This window comes from Ixodes scapularis, unplaced genomic scaffold (genome assembly GCF_016920785.2).
Source record: "Ixodes scapularis isolate PalLabHiFi unplaced genomic scaffold, ASM1692078v2 PGA_scaffold11__112_contigs__length_91849675, whole genome shotgun sequence".
Lineage (NCBI taxonomy): Eukaryota > Metazoa > Arthropoda > Arachnida > Ixodida > Ixodidae > Ixodes > Ixodes scapularis.
Window position 1 is genome coordinate 45,865,721 of NW_024609837.1, and position 10,582 is coordinate 45,876,302.

Here is a 10,582-nt window from a genome sequence, read left to right on the forward strand (position 1 = left end):
CAAAAATCAACTACGCACCGCCGATTGCTCAAGCATCGCCCAAACGTAGTGCTAGCAGTTCGGACTCAGACGCCAAAAGTGTCAGAACTCAACGTTAATTGATTCAAAAGTTCTAGGTGATTATTGGAAAATTTTAATGTAAAAAAATAGCTGCCTGCTAACTAGACGCTAAAAATAGCGTCTGTTACCTCGGAATGGGTCCCATTTTCCAATTGGAAATCTCTGAAAGAATTTATTTAATATTTGAATTAAACAGGAGCATAATGCTACGAAACTCTGGCATTTGGTCTTCAACCCCTGGCGCTCGGTTCAGGAAGAGTGTGCGCGGTCAGCCATAGATAGTGGTATCTTTTTTGCGACGAGCAATGCAGGGCTTTTCGTTTCTCCCCAAACATCCAGTAGGATCAACACCTTCACGATGGCAAGGCTGAATCCGTTACGTCATCTAATGAGGGCCTGCGTTGGACACGTAGTGGACAGGAGTACTGCTACGTTAGCGCTTGGCTCAAACCCGCGTTCAATGAGTTCAAACACGAGCCCCGTGCCAGAACAGTGGCAAAGCGCCGGTGTCCAACACGTGTGTCCCGCGTTGGCCCACGGTTGGTGACGTCAGAAACATTCAACACTACGGCCTTGTTATGTAGGTGTTGGTAGGATGCATTTCTGTTGGGGTAACTAGGTTCGAAGCATGTGTGTCTTATATGTAGGGTTCCGCATTTTCGGTTTCTATTTTTTCAAAATTCGGCGTACTTTTTTCGGTTTTTATTTTAAAATTCATTTTTCGGTTTTTTTCGGCGTATATTCATGCCCACAAAAGTTCATGGGCTTTTTTCGGTGAATATAAAATAAACACCAACGGACACCGGAGCAGATGCTCATTGTAGCTCTGAGTTTTGTGATCACTCAAAGAATACCGGCACGGATACATTGAAAAAGAAATGGACACTTTATTTGGCAAATGTGTGCAACTGTAAAGGAAAAAAAAAACAAAAAAAAAAAACAACAACATAGAAGTACGAACAAGTCAGAAATGAAGCCTATGCCCAAAAAACATGGAACTTCCCCTTCTGTACATCATGATTAGGTGATCTTATTATAGTACACACACACGTGTACTTTCCGAGGTTCTCCTCGTTGATCCGCACTCTTTCTTTCCTGTTAATATGACCCTGAGCTTCGAGAATGCCCTCTCCAAGCTAACACTGGACACTGGCAGGCTGTGGAGATAAAGCGATGCCTGAATCAAAATCGGCCAATCAACTAATTGTGACCGCCAAAAGAGACACGGTGCGATGTTTTCAAGCACAACACAACATGCAGAGCTTGCATCAAGTCAGTCTTCCTTACAACGAGTTTGAAAACACGCTCGTACATGGCCAAGTCATGGGGCATTTCGGACTTCACGTTACGATCGATGATGCGCACATTAAACCAAAACGTCGTGATGGCATCCGTGTATCCCATCTTTTCGGACACGTTTCAATAGGCACTGTCGTTCCACTTTTTCGCCACGGCTCTGCAGTACGACTGGGAGGTCAAAGTGACCTTTTCCGGTTAAAACTGAATTTTAGAAAAGAGATTCGACGTACGTTTGTCAGTTTTTATCGGTTTAAATCGAAAATGCCGAACCTAAAAACTGACCTTTTTCGGTTAAAACCGAATTTTCGAAAATGGATTCGGCGTACTTTTATCGGTTTTTATCGGTTAAAACCGAAAACTCCGAACCCTACAAGTTATATGTCTATGATACTAAGATGGCGATCGCAGACGGTTTTTCTGCTAACGCGAGCGAAAGAACGCGGTTCGTCTGCTACCACTAATCTTTCTATATTTGCCGGATGCGCATCCTCGCTTGGTGCAGGGCGAGTGTGGCCAACAGAAGCTCCGTATCGGCCATCTCCAAGATACCTCAAAAATGGCCGTTACAAAAAAAAAAAAAAAAAAAAAAAAGGTCGAGAAGGTCGACTCGATACATCCAAGATGGCCGCCCGGTGGCCGCATTCGCAGAGCGTGGAAGCGCGGTCCAGCATTTATCATAGAGATCAGTGTCTGCTTCGAAGCGTCATTCGCAGACGGAACTAAAACGAGAAAACACCGTATACGTCGTCTGCTAACAAACCGGGGGAAAAGAAAAAAGGAAAGAAAAAACGATCGTCTGCTAGGAACCGAGCGACGCGGTCAAGTGAGATCGCTATCTGTGCGTTGGTGAGACGTTCTCATCAAAAATATCGCCCGATTGTTAACTCGCGGACCGGTCGAAATGTCTCATTGGCTGATTACAAGCAAGCTGTGGCGCCACGTCCAATCAGCAGCCGAGAACGATCTCTTTCTCACTTGGACCAGAACCCCTGGAGCGTCTACTTCCCCGCAAAACAGTTGGGGCAGCCAATTGCTGCAGTCCATGGTGGGAACTCGGCAGAAAAGCCAGTCAGACCCAAAAACAACAATCTGTGACGTGTGCGGTAATTAGCGTAGATATGATTTTAGTCAGACTTCATTTTCTATAGGACGAGACACTATTAAAACATATAATATTGTACTTGATTAATATTTACAGAAACGCTGGAAAGACGAAATTAATGTGCACTCCCCAATTGCAAAAAATGATTTAAAATATACAAATAAAATTTTTAAATAACAAAAACATAACTGTTTTTTTTTACACCGATCATTGGCAACAATAAACTTGGTTAATTAAAATCTCCATCGGATGACGGGGATCGGGTTTTTGTTTTGATTTATTTCATTTATGAATTGGAAAAAAAACGTGTGTGTATGTGTGTAGGGAGGGGGGGGGGGGGGCAAATGAAAACTTTGCAGAACATCACTTTTCTTTTTTTCGTAGACGGAAAATTATAAGATTCCCGCTTTCTAGCCGATATTCGTAAATTTAATTAGCCATTTTGCGTTCCTTTCAGCATCCCTGACTACTAAAAAACAAAACGACACGCAAACTTTTTTGTGAATTTTTTTAAAGGATTTGAAGTCATCCCGATGTAACGGAGAGAGCAGTGTTTTACTTTCCTGCGCTGCTCTAACTTCCAATGGACGCAAAGGTCCCCGAGATATCGCACTCAAACCCCGGAGCACAATAAGAAAGAGAAATTTTACTCGATAATTTTTCAGTGTCCCGCGTGTAAGTAAGTCTAATTCCTTGGAAATTGCATTTGCCAATTTCAGGGATATGACTGTCACTCGAGAAATGTAATTGCCGATCACCGACAACTATATTTTCGGCGTGGAGGGAGGTCTAGGGATTACGAGGTGTACTTTTTTTCTTCTTCGTTGCCCTGTGTAACCTTCAGATATCCTATCCCCAAGTTTTGTGTCGGGGGGGGGGGGGGGGGGGGGGGGGGGGGGCGAAACCGAAAGTACCGACTCGAGCACACCGTGATCCGCTGCATAATAAGAGGAGATTGGAAGACTAGTGGAAACTATATCTAGGGAGAATTTATGACGTACAACTAGGCTAGGTGGCGCAAGCTGCCGGCCAACACAGAGGGTGCAGCCGTTAGCATCCATCCATCCATCGTAAGACGCAAAGTTCGCACCGCGGTACCGCAAAATGTACGACTGGCCTAGTCTCAAGAGCAGTTCCGATCAGTCAGCTAGAATGCTACGGCCGTTTTCCTTCTTTGCTTCGAAAATATCAAACATTCGTAGCGAATATTAGTAAAGTTGCCGGTCGAAAAGCGAGCTTGCCACGATGAACGCAGGCCAAGCGCAGTCTGAGAACAATCACCCCCGTTTATCTTCTGAGAAGAACTACAATCTTGGTGGTGTGCAATGTACGCTGCAGAAGCTCTGTGGAAGCTAATCGTAAACTCGCGCTGACCAGGGACGGACTAAACTATGACGGCCATCGAACGCCACCTTCGGCACCACGACGCGCTTGAGTGAGCAGGGAGTCAATAATCTTCGTACGCGATCGCCGAGAAGCACTTCCGAACTACGGCCGCTAAAAGCATAACATAACAAGTAGAAATCGTCCGATGGGACGGCTGAAAACGCAGCAGAGAAATACTGCTGAAGAAGTGGCAGCACGAACAAGTAACCTCCTAGAAGTGGAGTACGAAGATGACAACAGGGCGCCATGTTGCTTGACAAACAGTCGGTCCGCTGAACGCCCGCTGAGAAGCTGGGGTTAGCATTAGGGAGTTTTCGTAGACCGCGTTTCCCCCTCCGCTAAGCCCTCCGTAACGAAGAAGCCGCTACTGCGCCTGCGCGCCGATGGCCGTGACTGTAGGGTTCCGGGTATCGAAGCCGGTTGCGGAGAGCATTGCGGGAAGGGCGAAAACCATCTACGAAAACTTCCCATTTTTAATAGGGAGTTTTCGTAGACCGCGGTGCCCCCTCCGCTAAGCGTTCCGCAACGAAGAAGTTGCTACTGCGCCTGCGCGCCGATAGCCTTGACTGTGGAGTTCCCGCTAACGTAGCGGGTTGCGGAGGGCCTTGCGGGACGGCGAAAACGATCTACGAAAACTCCCTAATATCGGTTTTAGCGTGAATAGCGTTTTACCAAAAAGGCCTGTTCACACATACGACTTTGCCTAAGCACCTGCTGACGGGAGCGTTCTCCACATTTGTATAGCACCGTCAAAACTGTTGCTCGTGGCAGACAGTAAGTATCTCACGACACGTTTTCTTCGGAACCTTATTCTCAGATATTTAGGTCTTAATTTTACGGTGTTTTTATTAGAAAACATATACGGGTGAATACGTGTGCTACATCCAAAAGAACGATCGAGCTTGAATAAAATCATATTTATTCGGCTGGATTTTGCGTTGGCGCCATTGGCATGGGCAATACTAATTTGTCTTACGACAAAAGTTGCAAACAAGTGTTCCTTCGATAAACGTGGGAACCTTAAAATCAATGAACTCCCGAAAGTAGTTGCTGGGAAGCTCGTATTCATCCCGTCCTATCTATCAACCTACCCCGCGGCTGCGTGGCGTGGTAAAGGGTGTAATATAGAAGCTTCAACTGTCCGCCCCCCTCTTCTATGAAATCTCTATGGTTCACAGCTGTCACTGTTAGAACCCTCCCCTCTTTCCTCTAAGACAGAAGTCTCAAACGCGCGGCCCGAAGTTCCGGTTCCGGTTCCCATGTAACGAGCGCCAGAAATGACATGCACCATAATGATCGCATCTCGCCGATTCATTTTCGCTCGAAAAATATAGCTCCGCTCTTTTAGAGTATTCACATGGTTTTACACATCTGTGTTCGTTCGCCCTTTGTTTCGCTTGATTTGTTGCTTCCCAACTTTTTGTAATGTGCAACGATTCCGCTCTATAGGCTACAAGCACGACCTCGTTGTTGAAGGATGCATTTGGACTGCGCGATCTCTCGAACAGAAGGAGCAACTCCCAAAGATAAGGTTACGAGCTCAAAATTTTCTCCTTACAAAAAAAAAAATGTTATCAATAAAGCACAGGCATTTCTTCATGGTATTGGAATAAAAATCGTTAGGGAAGCAAGACATGTCAAACTAAATGTTTGTTGTTTGGGCAACACGATGACCTTGATTAATTCCCGAGTGAATTGAACAACGGGAATGGCAGTGTATCTGTTCTATTAAAAATGCGGGCAAGTTGGCTGGGCAGTGTCATTTTAATTCTTGCTGCCACATGAGGCCAGGCCCAAAGTTTCATATAAGCAAATCAAATCTAAAGATGTCACCGGAAACCTCAGTTTACAAAAAGCAGAAAGCACGAGGTCTCTTCTCTTTTTAATATTTTGCCCCCCCCCCCCCCCCCCCCCCCCTCCATCTAAAGTTGGCCCTCGGCCTTTCCAGCGTGGGCTATCTGGCTCCCACGCTCAAATGAGTTTCAGATCACTGCTCTAAAGTAGCATACAGTATGGCTCAAACTAGAAACCGGAACAGTTGCTTTTGTCGTGATTTACTGTCCTGATGAATCTCGACGAGATAAGCGGTAAGAGTCCTTTTGTTAATGGCCCGATCTTTGAAACAAAACGGGGGTGACATTTTTTTTTTTTTTCAAGACCATTGACCCTGTGCTCTGTCCAAACTGGAATGTAAAATAGTTTTTTTTTTTTTTTAATTGGTACATCGGAATTCGGACTCTAACGTAAAAACCCGAACTGACTAAAACTTTACCAGCGGGTGTTTTTCGGAGTTGTTCGGATTTATCCGAAAACACGGAACTCTAGTCATACCTAACATAATGAAACGTAAGCAAACGCTCCTGTGTTGGTTTCTTCATGTTTTTTTTTTCAGAAACAACAAAACAAACGCGACGCGGAAATAGAAGTGTTGTCCAAATGTATCACTAAGCTATGTCTGCAATGTTCCCAATGCATAGGGAGCAAGGTACACAGCACGATACTGTTAGAGCAGATACGAAACTTTCTTTAAAGGAACCATGAAATAAGTTTTTAACCTCTTCCCCCATAGCTTTCCTCTTCAAGTCAAAAGCGAAATAAGAAATCACGCGGTCCAAGCCTCCACTGTTTTCTTTGAGCACACCATGAAACTCGTCATTCGCAAGCGATGATAGGTGCCCGCCATGGCACTCACTGGCCGCAAACGCGAATCCAAGTATATTCGTCGGCGCCAGTTGATAGCCTTTCGATTTTAAGAAAAAAAAAATAAACGGCGATGTCCTATTTGTGCAAACAATGTTGCTCAGTATACGTACTAACTACATCAGCTGCCAACTAACCAATGCGCAAGGCAACGAAATATTTCGGTTACCGTGAACAGTCACTCACAGATTTTGGGTATCTGCGCATATTTACTTTAAAGATTCAGCAAGTTTAGTGGTCTTACTCTAAAATTATCACCTGACCCAGTGGCGCAACCAGGCATGTTTTTTTTTTTTTTTTTTTTTTTTTGGGGGGGGGGGGGGGGGGGCTCAGTTCCCCCTCTTCTCCTTTTTGAATACGCCAGTGTTCTGAACAATATCAAGATGTAATCCAGTGGTGGGCAATACTATACTATGCAAGCTACACTTATTACCTTATAGTTGTAACGCACACGCGTAACTATCTAGAACAACACATTTAAACCATGTATAGAAACCGTAGGAGTATGACAAGACATATAAACGTCCCAAACAAAATTGTCAGCTCGAAAGTACATAACATGTACGGCTACACGGGCTCTACAACTACAGACCACAAATACTACCATAAGTAAGATGCACATGAGTGTGCATAATAACCTCCGGCTACAAGCAGCATGTAAGGCGAATATCTTTATATTCATAACTATAGACCGACACACTGTTTACAAGCAAGCCCGCGTTTGCCCACACCAGGTGTGGGCACTGCGCAAGCGCAGAAACCAGATTCCCGTGAGGCGGAGCTCCTGCGCATGCGCCGTGGCGACAACAGCGCCACCGCTGAGGTGTGACGTCACGACCGCGTGTTGGTCTATATTTTTACTCTCTTAGTACACATTTTTGATACCCTTTAATATACGTTTTCGCAGCGCACAACTATAAACGGCCAGCACACATCAATGCGCTATCAGTCAGCTTACAACCGTATATAAGATTCGACACCGTAAAGGGCAGAAGCTACTTGAATAAATAGAAATACAGGATCATATACGTATTTTTCGGGAACAATAGTCCTCAAGCTATGCACGCTTAAAAGTTAAAATATTACGCGGTCCGGACTACCTCGGATATACGGACCATACAAGAATTCATTTTCTTTTTCCTAGCTCGTTAACTACGTGAATACGGGATTAATCTCTAGAATGACGTTAGCTTTTAAGGACTATACACCAGCGCGTAGTTCCGACGTCCCGCTACGGTACCGCTGTTGTCGGCGCGTCGCATGCTCAGACGGTTCACTTCACTCAGACAGTTCACTTATTTGTAAACGGCGTTATAGTTTATACACCGGACGCACTATCAACGCAACTGCGTAGGTATACATTAAAAAAGAAAAAAAGCATAACGAAGTTGAGCGGAATTTGTTATAAGAGGAGTTGGGAAAATCACGCCTTACCCGAAACTCGACGCGGAGACGGGAGCGACGAAGTCCGTCCATCGAGAGCGCATTCTCGGCTTCTGGCCAGAAAGCCCGCCTGGTTCGGAGCGTTATTTACTCACCCTTTCCTTCTGCGTCCAACCCTCTCCTCCCCTCGTTTTCTTTTTTCTCTCCTCCTCCTCCTCGCCGGAGACCTTTCCCACGGCAAAATGGCGGCGACCGGTGTTGTCCGATTTTTGGTGAGTTGTTGCTCCCGTCGTGATACCAAGTTGGGCTCGTTTGAGTGGGCACACACCAAATATATCTTGCGCTCGTTTCTTTTTTTTATATGTTCGGTGGCTTTCCGGTTTACATTTAATTGGGTTACCTTAATCTTTAGTTATTTTTAACCCCATTGCAGTATTTCTTTTTCAACCGCGTCGCTGTTTTTTATGCTTTTGTCACATGTCATATGCTTTTCAAACGTAATTTATTGCTATTAGAAATCAGAACTAGCACATGTTTCAACTAATGTTTTGACAATCATTGCCGCCATTTTATTTTTATTTATTCCGTTTATTTTTTCGGACCTTGTCGGAATTAGAGGCGCCAGTGCAAAAGGTAAGAAGCCCGATAAAGCAATGGTTTCTGACAGTTCACGTAAGTGCCTACATTAATTAACCAAAAAAGAAATGCATTCAGCTCAAAGTTACAAACTCAAACATAGTAATCGGCCTCTTTCTGTTGACATAAAAATATATAAATAACGAGAAAACAAACAGCGCAAAATACACGAGATATGTGGCCGTAAACATATAACGGCATATATAACACAGAATGTATGACCACAGACATACAACGGAAAGCATATTGTACAGCATCAAGAAGAGAAACTTCACACACAATTTGACATTTACAATACAATATATATAGTTCACATTTTATGGAATGATATCGCTGCCTACCAATAATGCTCTATTTTTTAAATATTGTAACTGATTGTGTATAGTTTATATCACGTGTGCTACGAATTAAGTTAATTATTTTATAGTGTGAACTCTGTTTTCCGCAATTAGTCCGGGTATGAGGTGTCCTTCGTGCAACATGATGCCACCCACACCACGATGTTTCTGTTTCGCAGGCATTAACGCAGAACTTTCTTTTATAAATCAGTTGTAGTAATTTCAAATAACACACTCGATTTGCTTTCAAAATATTCTATAACACTACTGCACTTATTACTTATTACTATACTGTATTATGGCGGCTTTCGCGAACGAGGGGGCGCTTCTCTAGTTATCAACATCATTATCGTTTGTCACGTTTGTAAGCGACCCCGTAAATCGGCTCGCGAACATAATGAGCTCAGAGTTTGTACAGAGGTGACCAAAATACGTGCATAAAGGGTACAAAATTTTATTGAGAAAACCTACCAGAGTAAAAAGGTAGAAATGAAAAACTTGAAATTTCTACTTAAGATCTTGGACAACTCGCTTCACGCGCTGTTTGGGTAACGCGAGGCAAAGCCTGATTTACGCCTTGTGTTTATTTGGTCAAGTGAGAATTGTAATAGGACATTTTACCAAAGCTTGAAACCGTGGCACGCGCAGTCGTGGTAACAAACACTTTTGACGCTGAGGGGTCGAAGCGCTTGGGGTGTGGTGTGCTGTTCTTTATTCCAGTACAACAGGCTGGGTGATCAAAATGAATATCCATCGCTTTACCCCATTACAACATTTACCACGGCGAATAAGGTGCATTTTTTTTTTGTTATAAAGATTCGGACAGAAAAGACCTGAAGAAGGAATGTCTCATAAAATTGAAGATAGAAAAGCGAAATTTGAGAACCTCTCGCGTGTGTAGCAAACATATCAGTGGAAGCGACTCCGTGTATCCTGTTGGTTCCAATGAGTTTTGTGTGTGCTGGTCTCTAGCTAGTTCCAAGTTGATTCCTTTCTTAATTTTGTAAAACAGTTAACAAACATTTCCTTACAATTACTGGCAGGAAAAAGCGGTGGCTGGCTTCCGGAGTCGTTTCAATTACATTCATGCTTATTCACCCGGTCGACGCAAAACATGCGAGACCCCCTCGCGATTGAAGTCTAAAATCTAGTAAGTCGGTGACACTTTAGCGTCCCAAAAAATGAGGAATACATCTGCTATGAATTACTACCGTTTGTATGTTTAATTTTTCCGAACCCAAATACGCATAACGCGTGATGCGCTTCTCAGCGCGCGGTTTTAAATTTGTAAACAATGCTTAGTAAAAATTGGACAGAGCCAAATTAATCTATCACCTGAATTTCCCGTTCATGTCCGACAATTTAAGAATTTATGAAAAGTTCTGCTTTTCTCTCGAGCAGACGTCACGATTTGGCACTATTCCTTCCCACGTATTCGATTGGGGAGGAGCTAAGTGTCAGTTGCTCACGAGCATTTGCTCGGCAGCAACTGTCGAGTCACACTTGGATAGAAGCGTTGGTATACCGGCAAGCTCACTGTAGCTAAAACAAGTGTGCGGCGCTTTGCAACACAACTGTTCGCGCGTGCACAGCTAAGAAGACAACACGTCATTTGTTCTGGTGCTTACAAAACCTTTTTCTACAGCGGCTTTCACTGATCCAAAGAACATTCAGCCTT

At 43.9% G+C, this 10,582-nt stretch overlaps 1 protein-coding gene across 1 annotated transcript in view; it reads right to left on the minus strand.

Annotated features, from left to right (window-relative positions):
* The window catches only part of LOC8036468 (beta-1,4-mannosyl-glycoprotein 4-beta-N-acetylglucosaminyltransferase), a 55,063-nt gene extending 47,018 nt beyond the window's left edge, over positions 1-8,045 (minus strand). The window contains exon 1 of the mRNA XM_002411849.4: positions 7,982-8,045. The gene's annotated coding sequence lies outside the window, so the exon portion shown is untranslated. The remainder of the gene's footprint in view (positions 1-7,981) is intronic.
* Between the last annotated feature and the right edge of the window lie 2,537 nt (positions 8,046-10,582).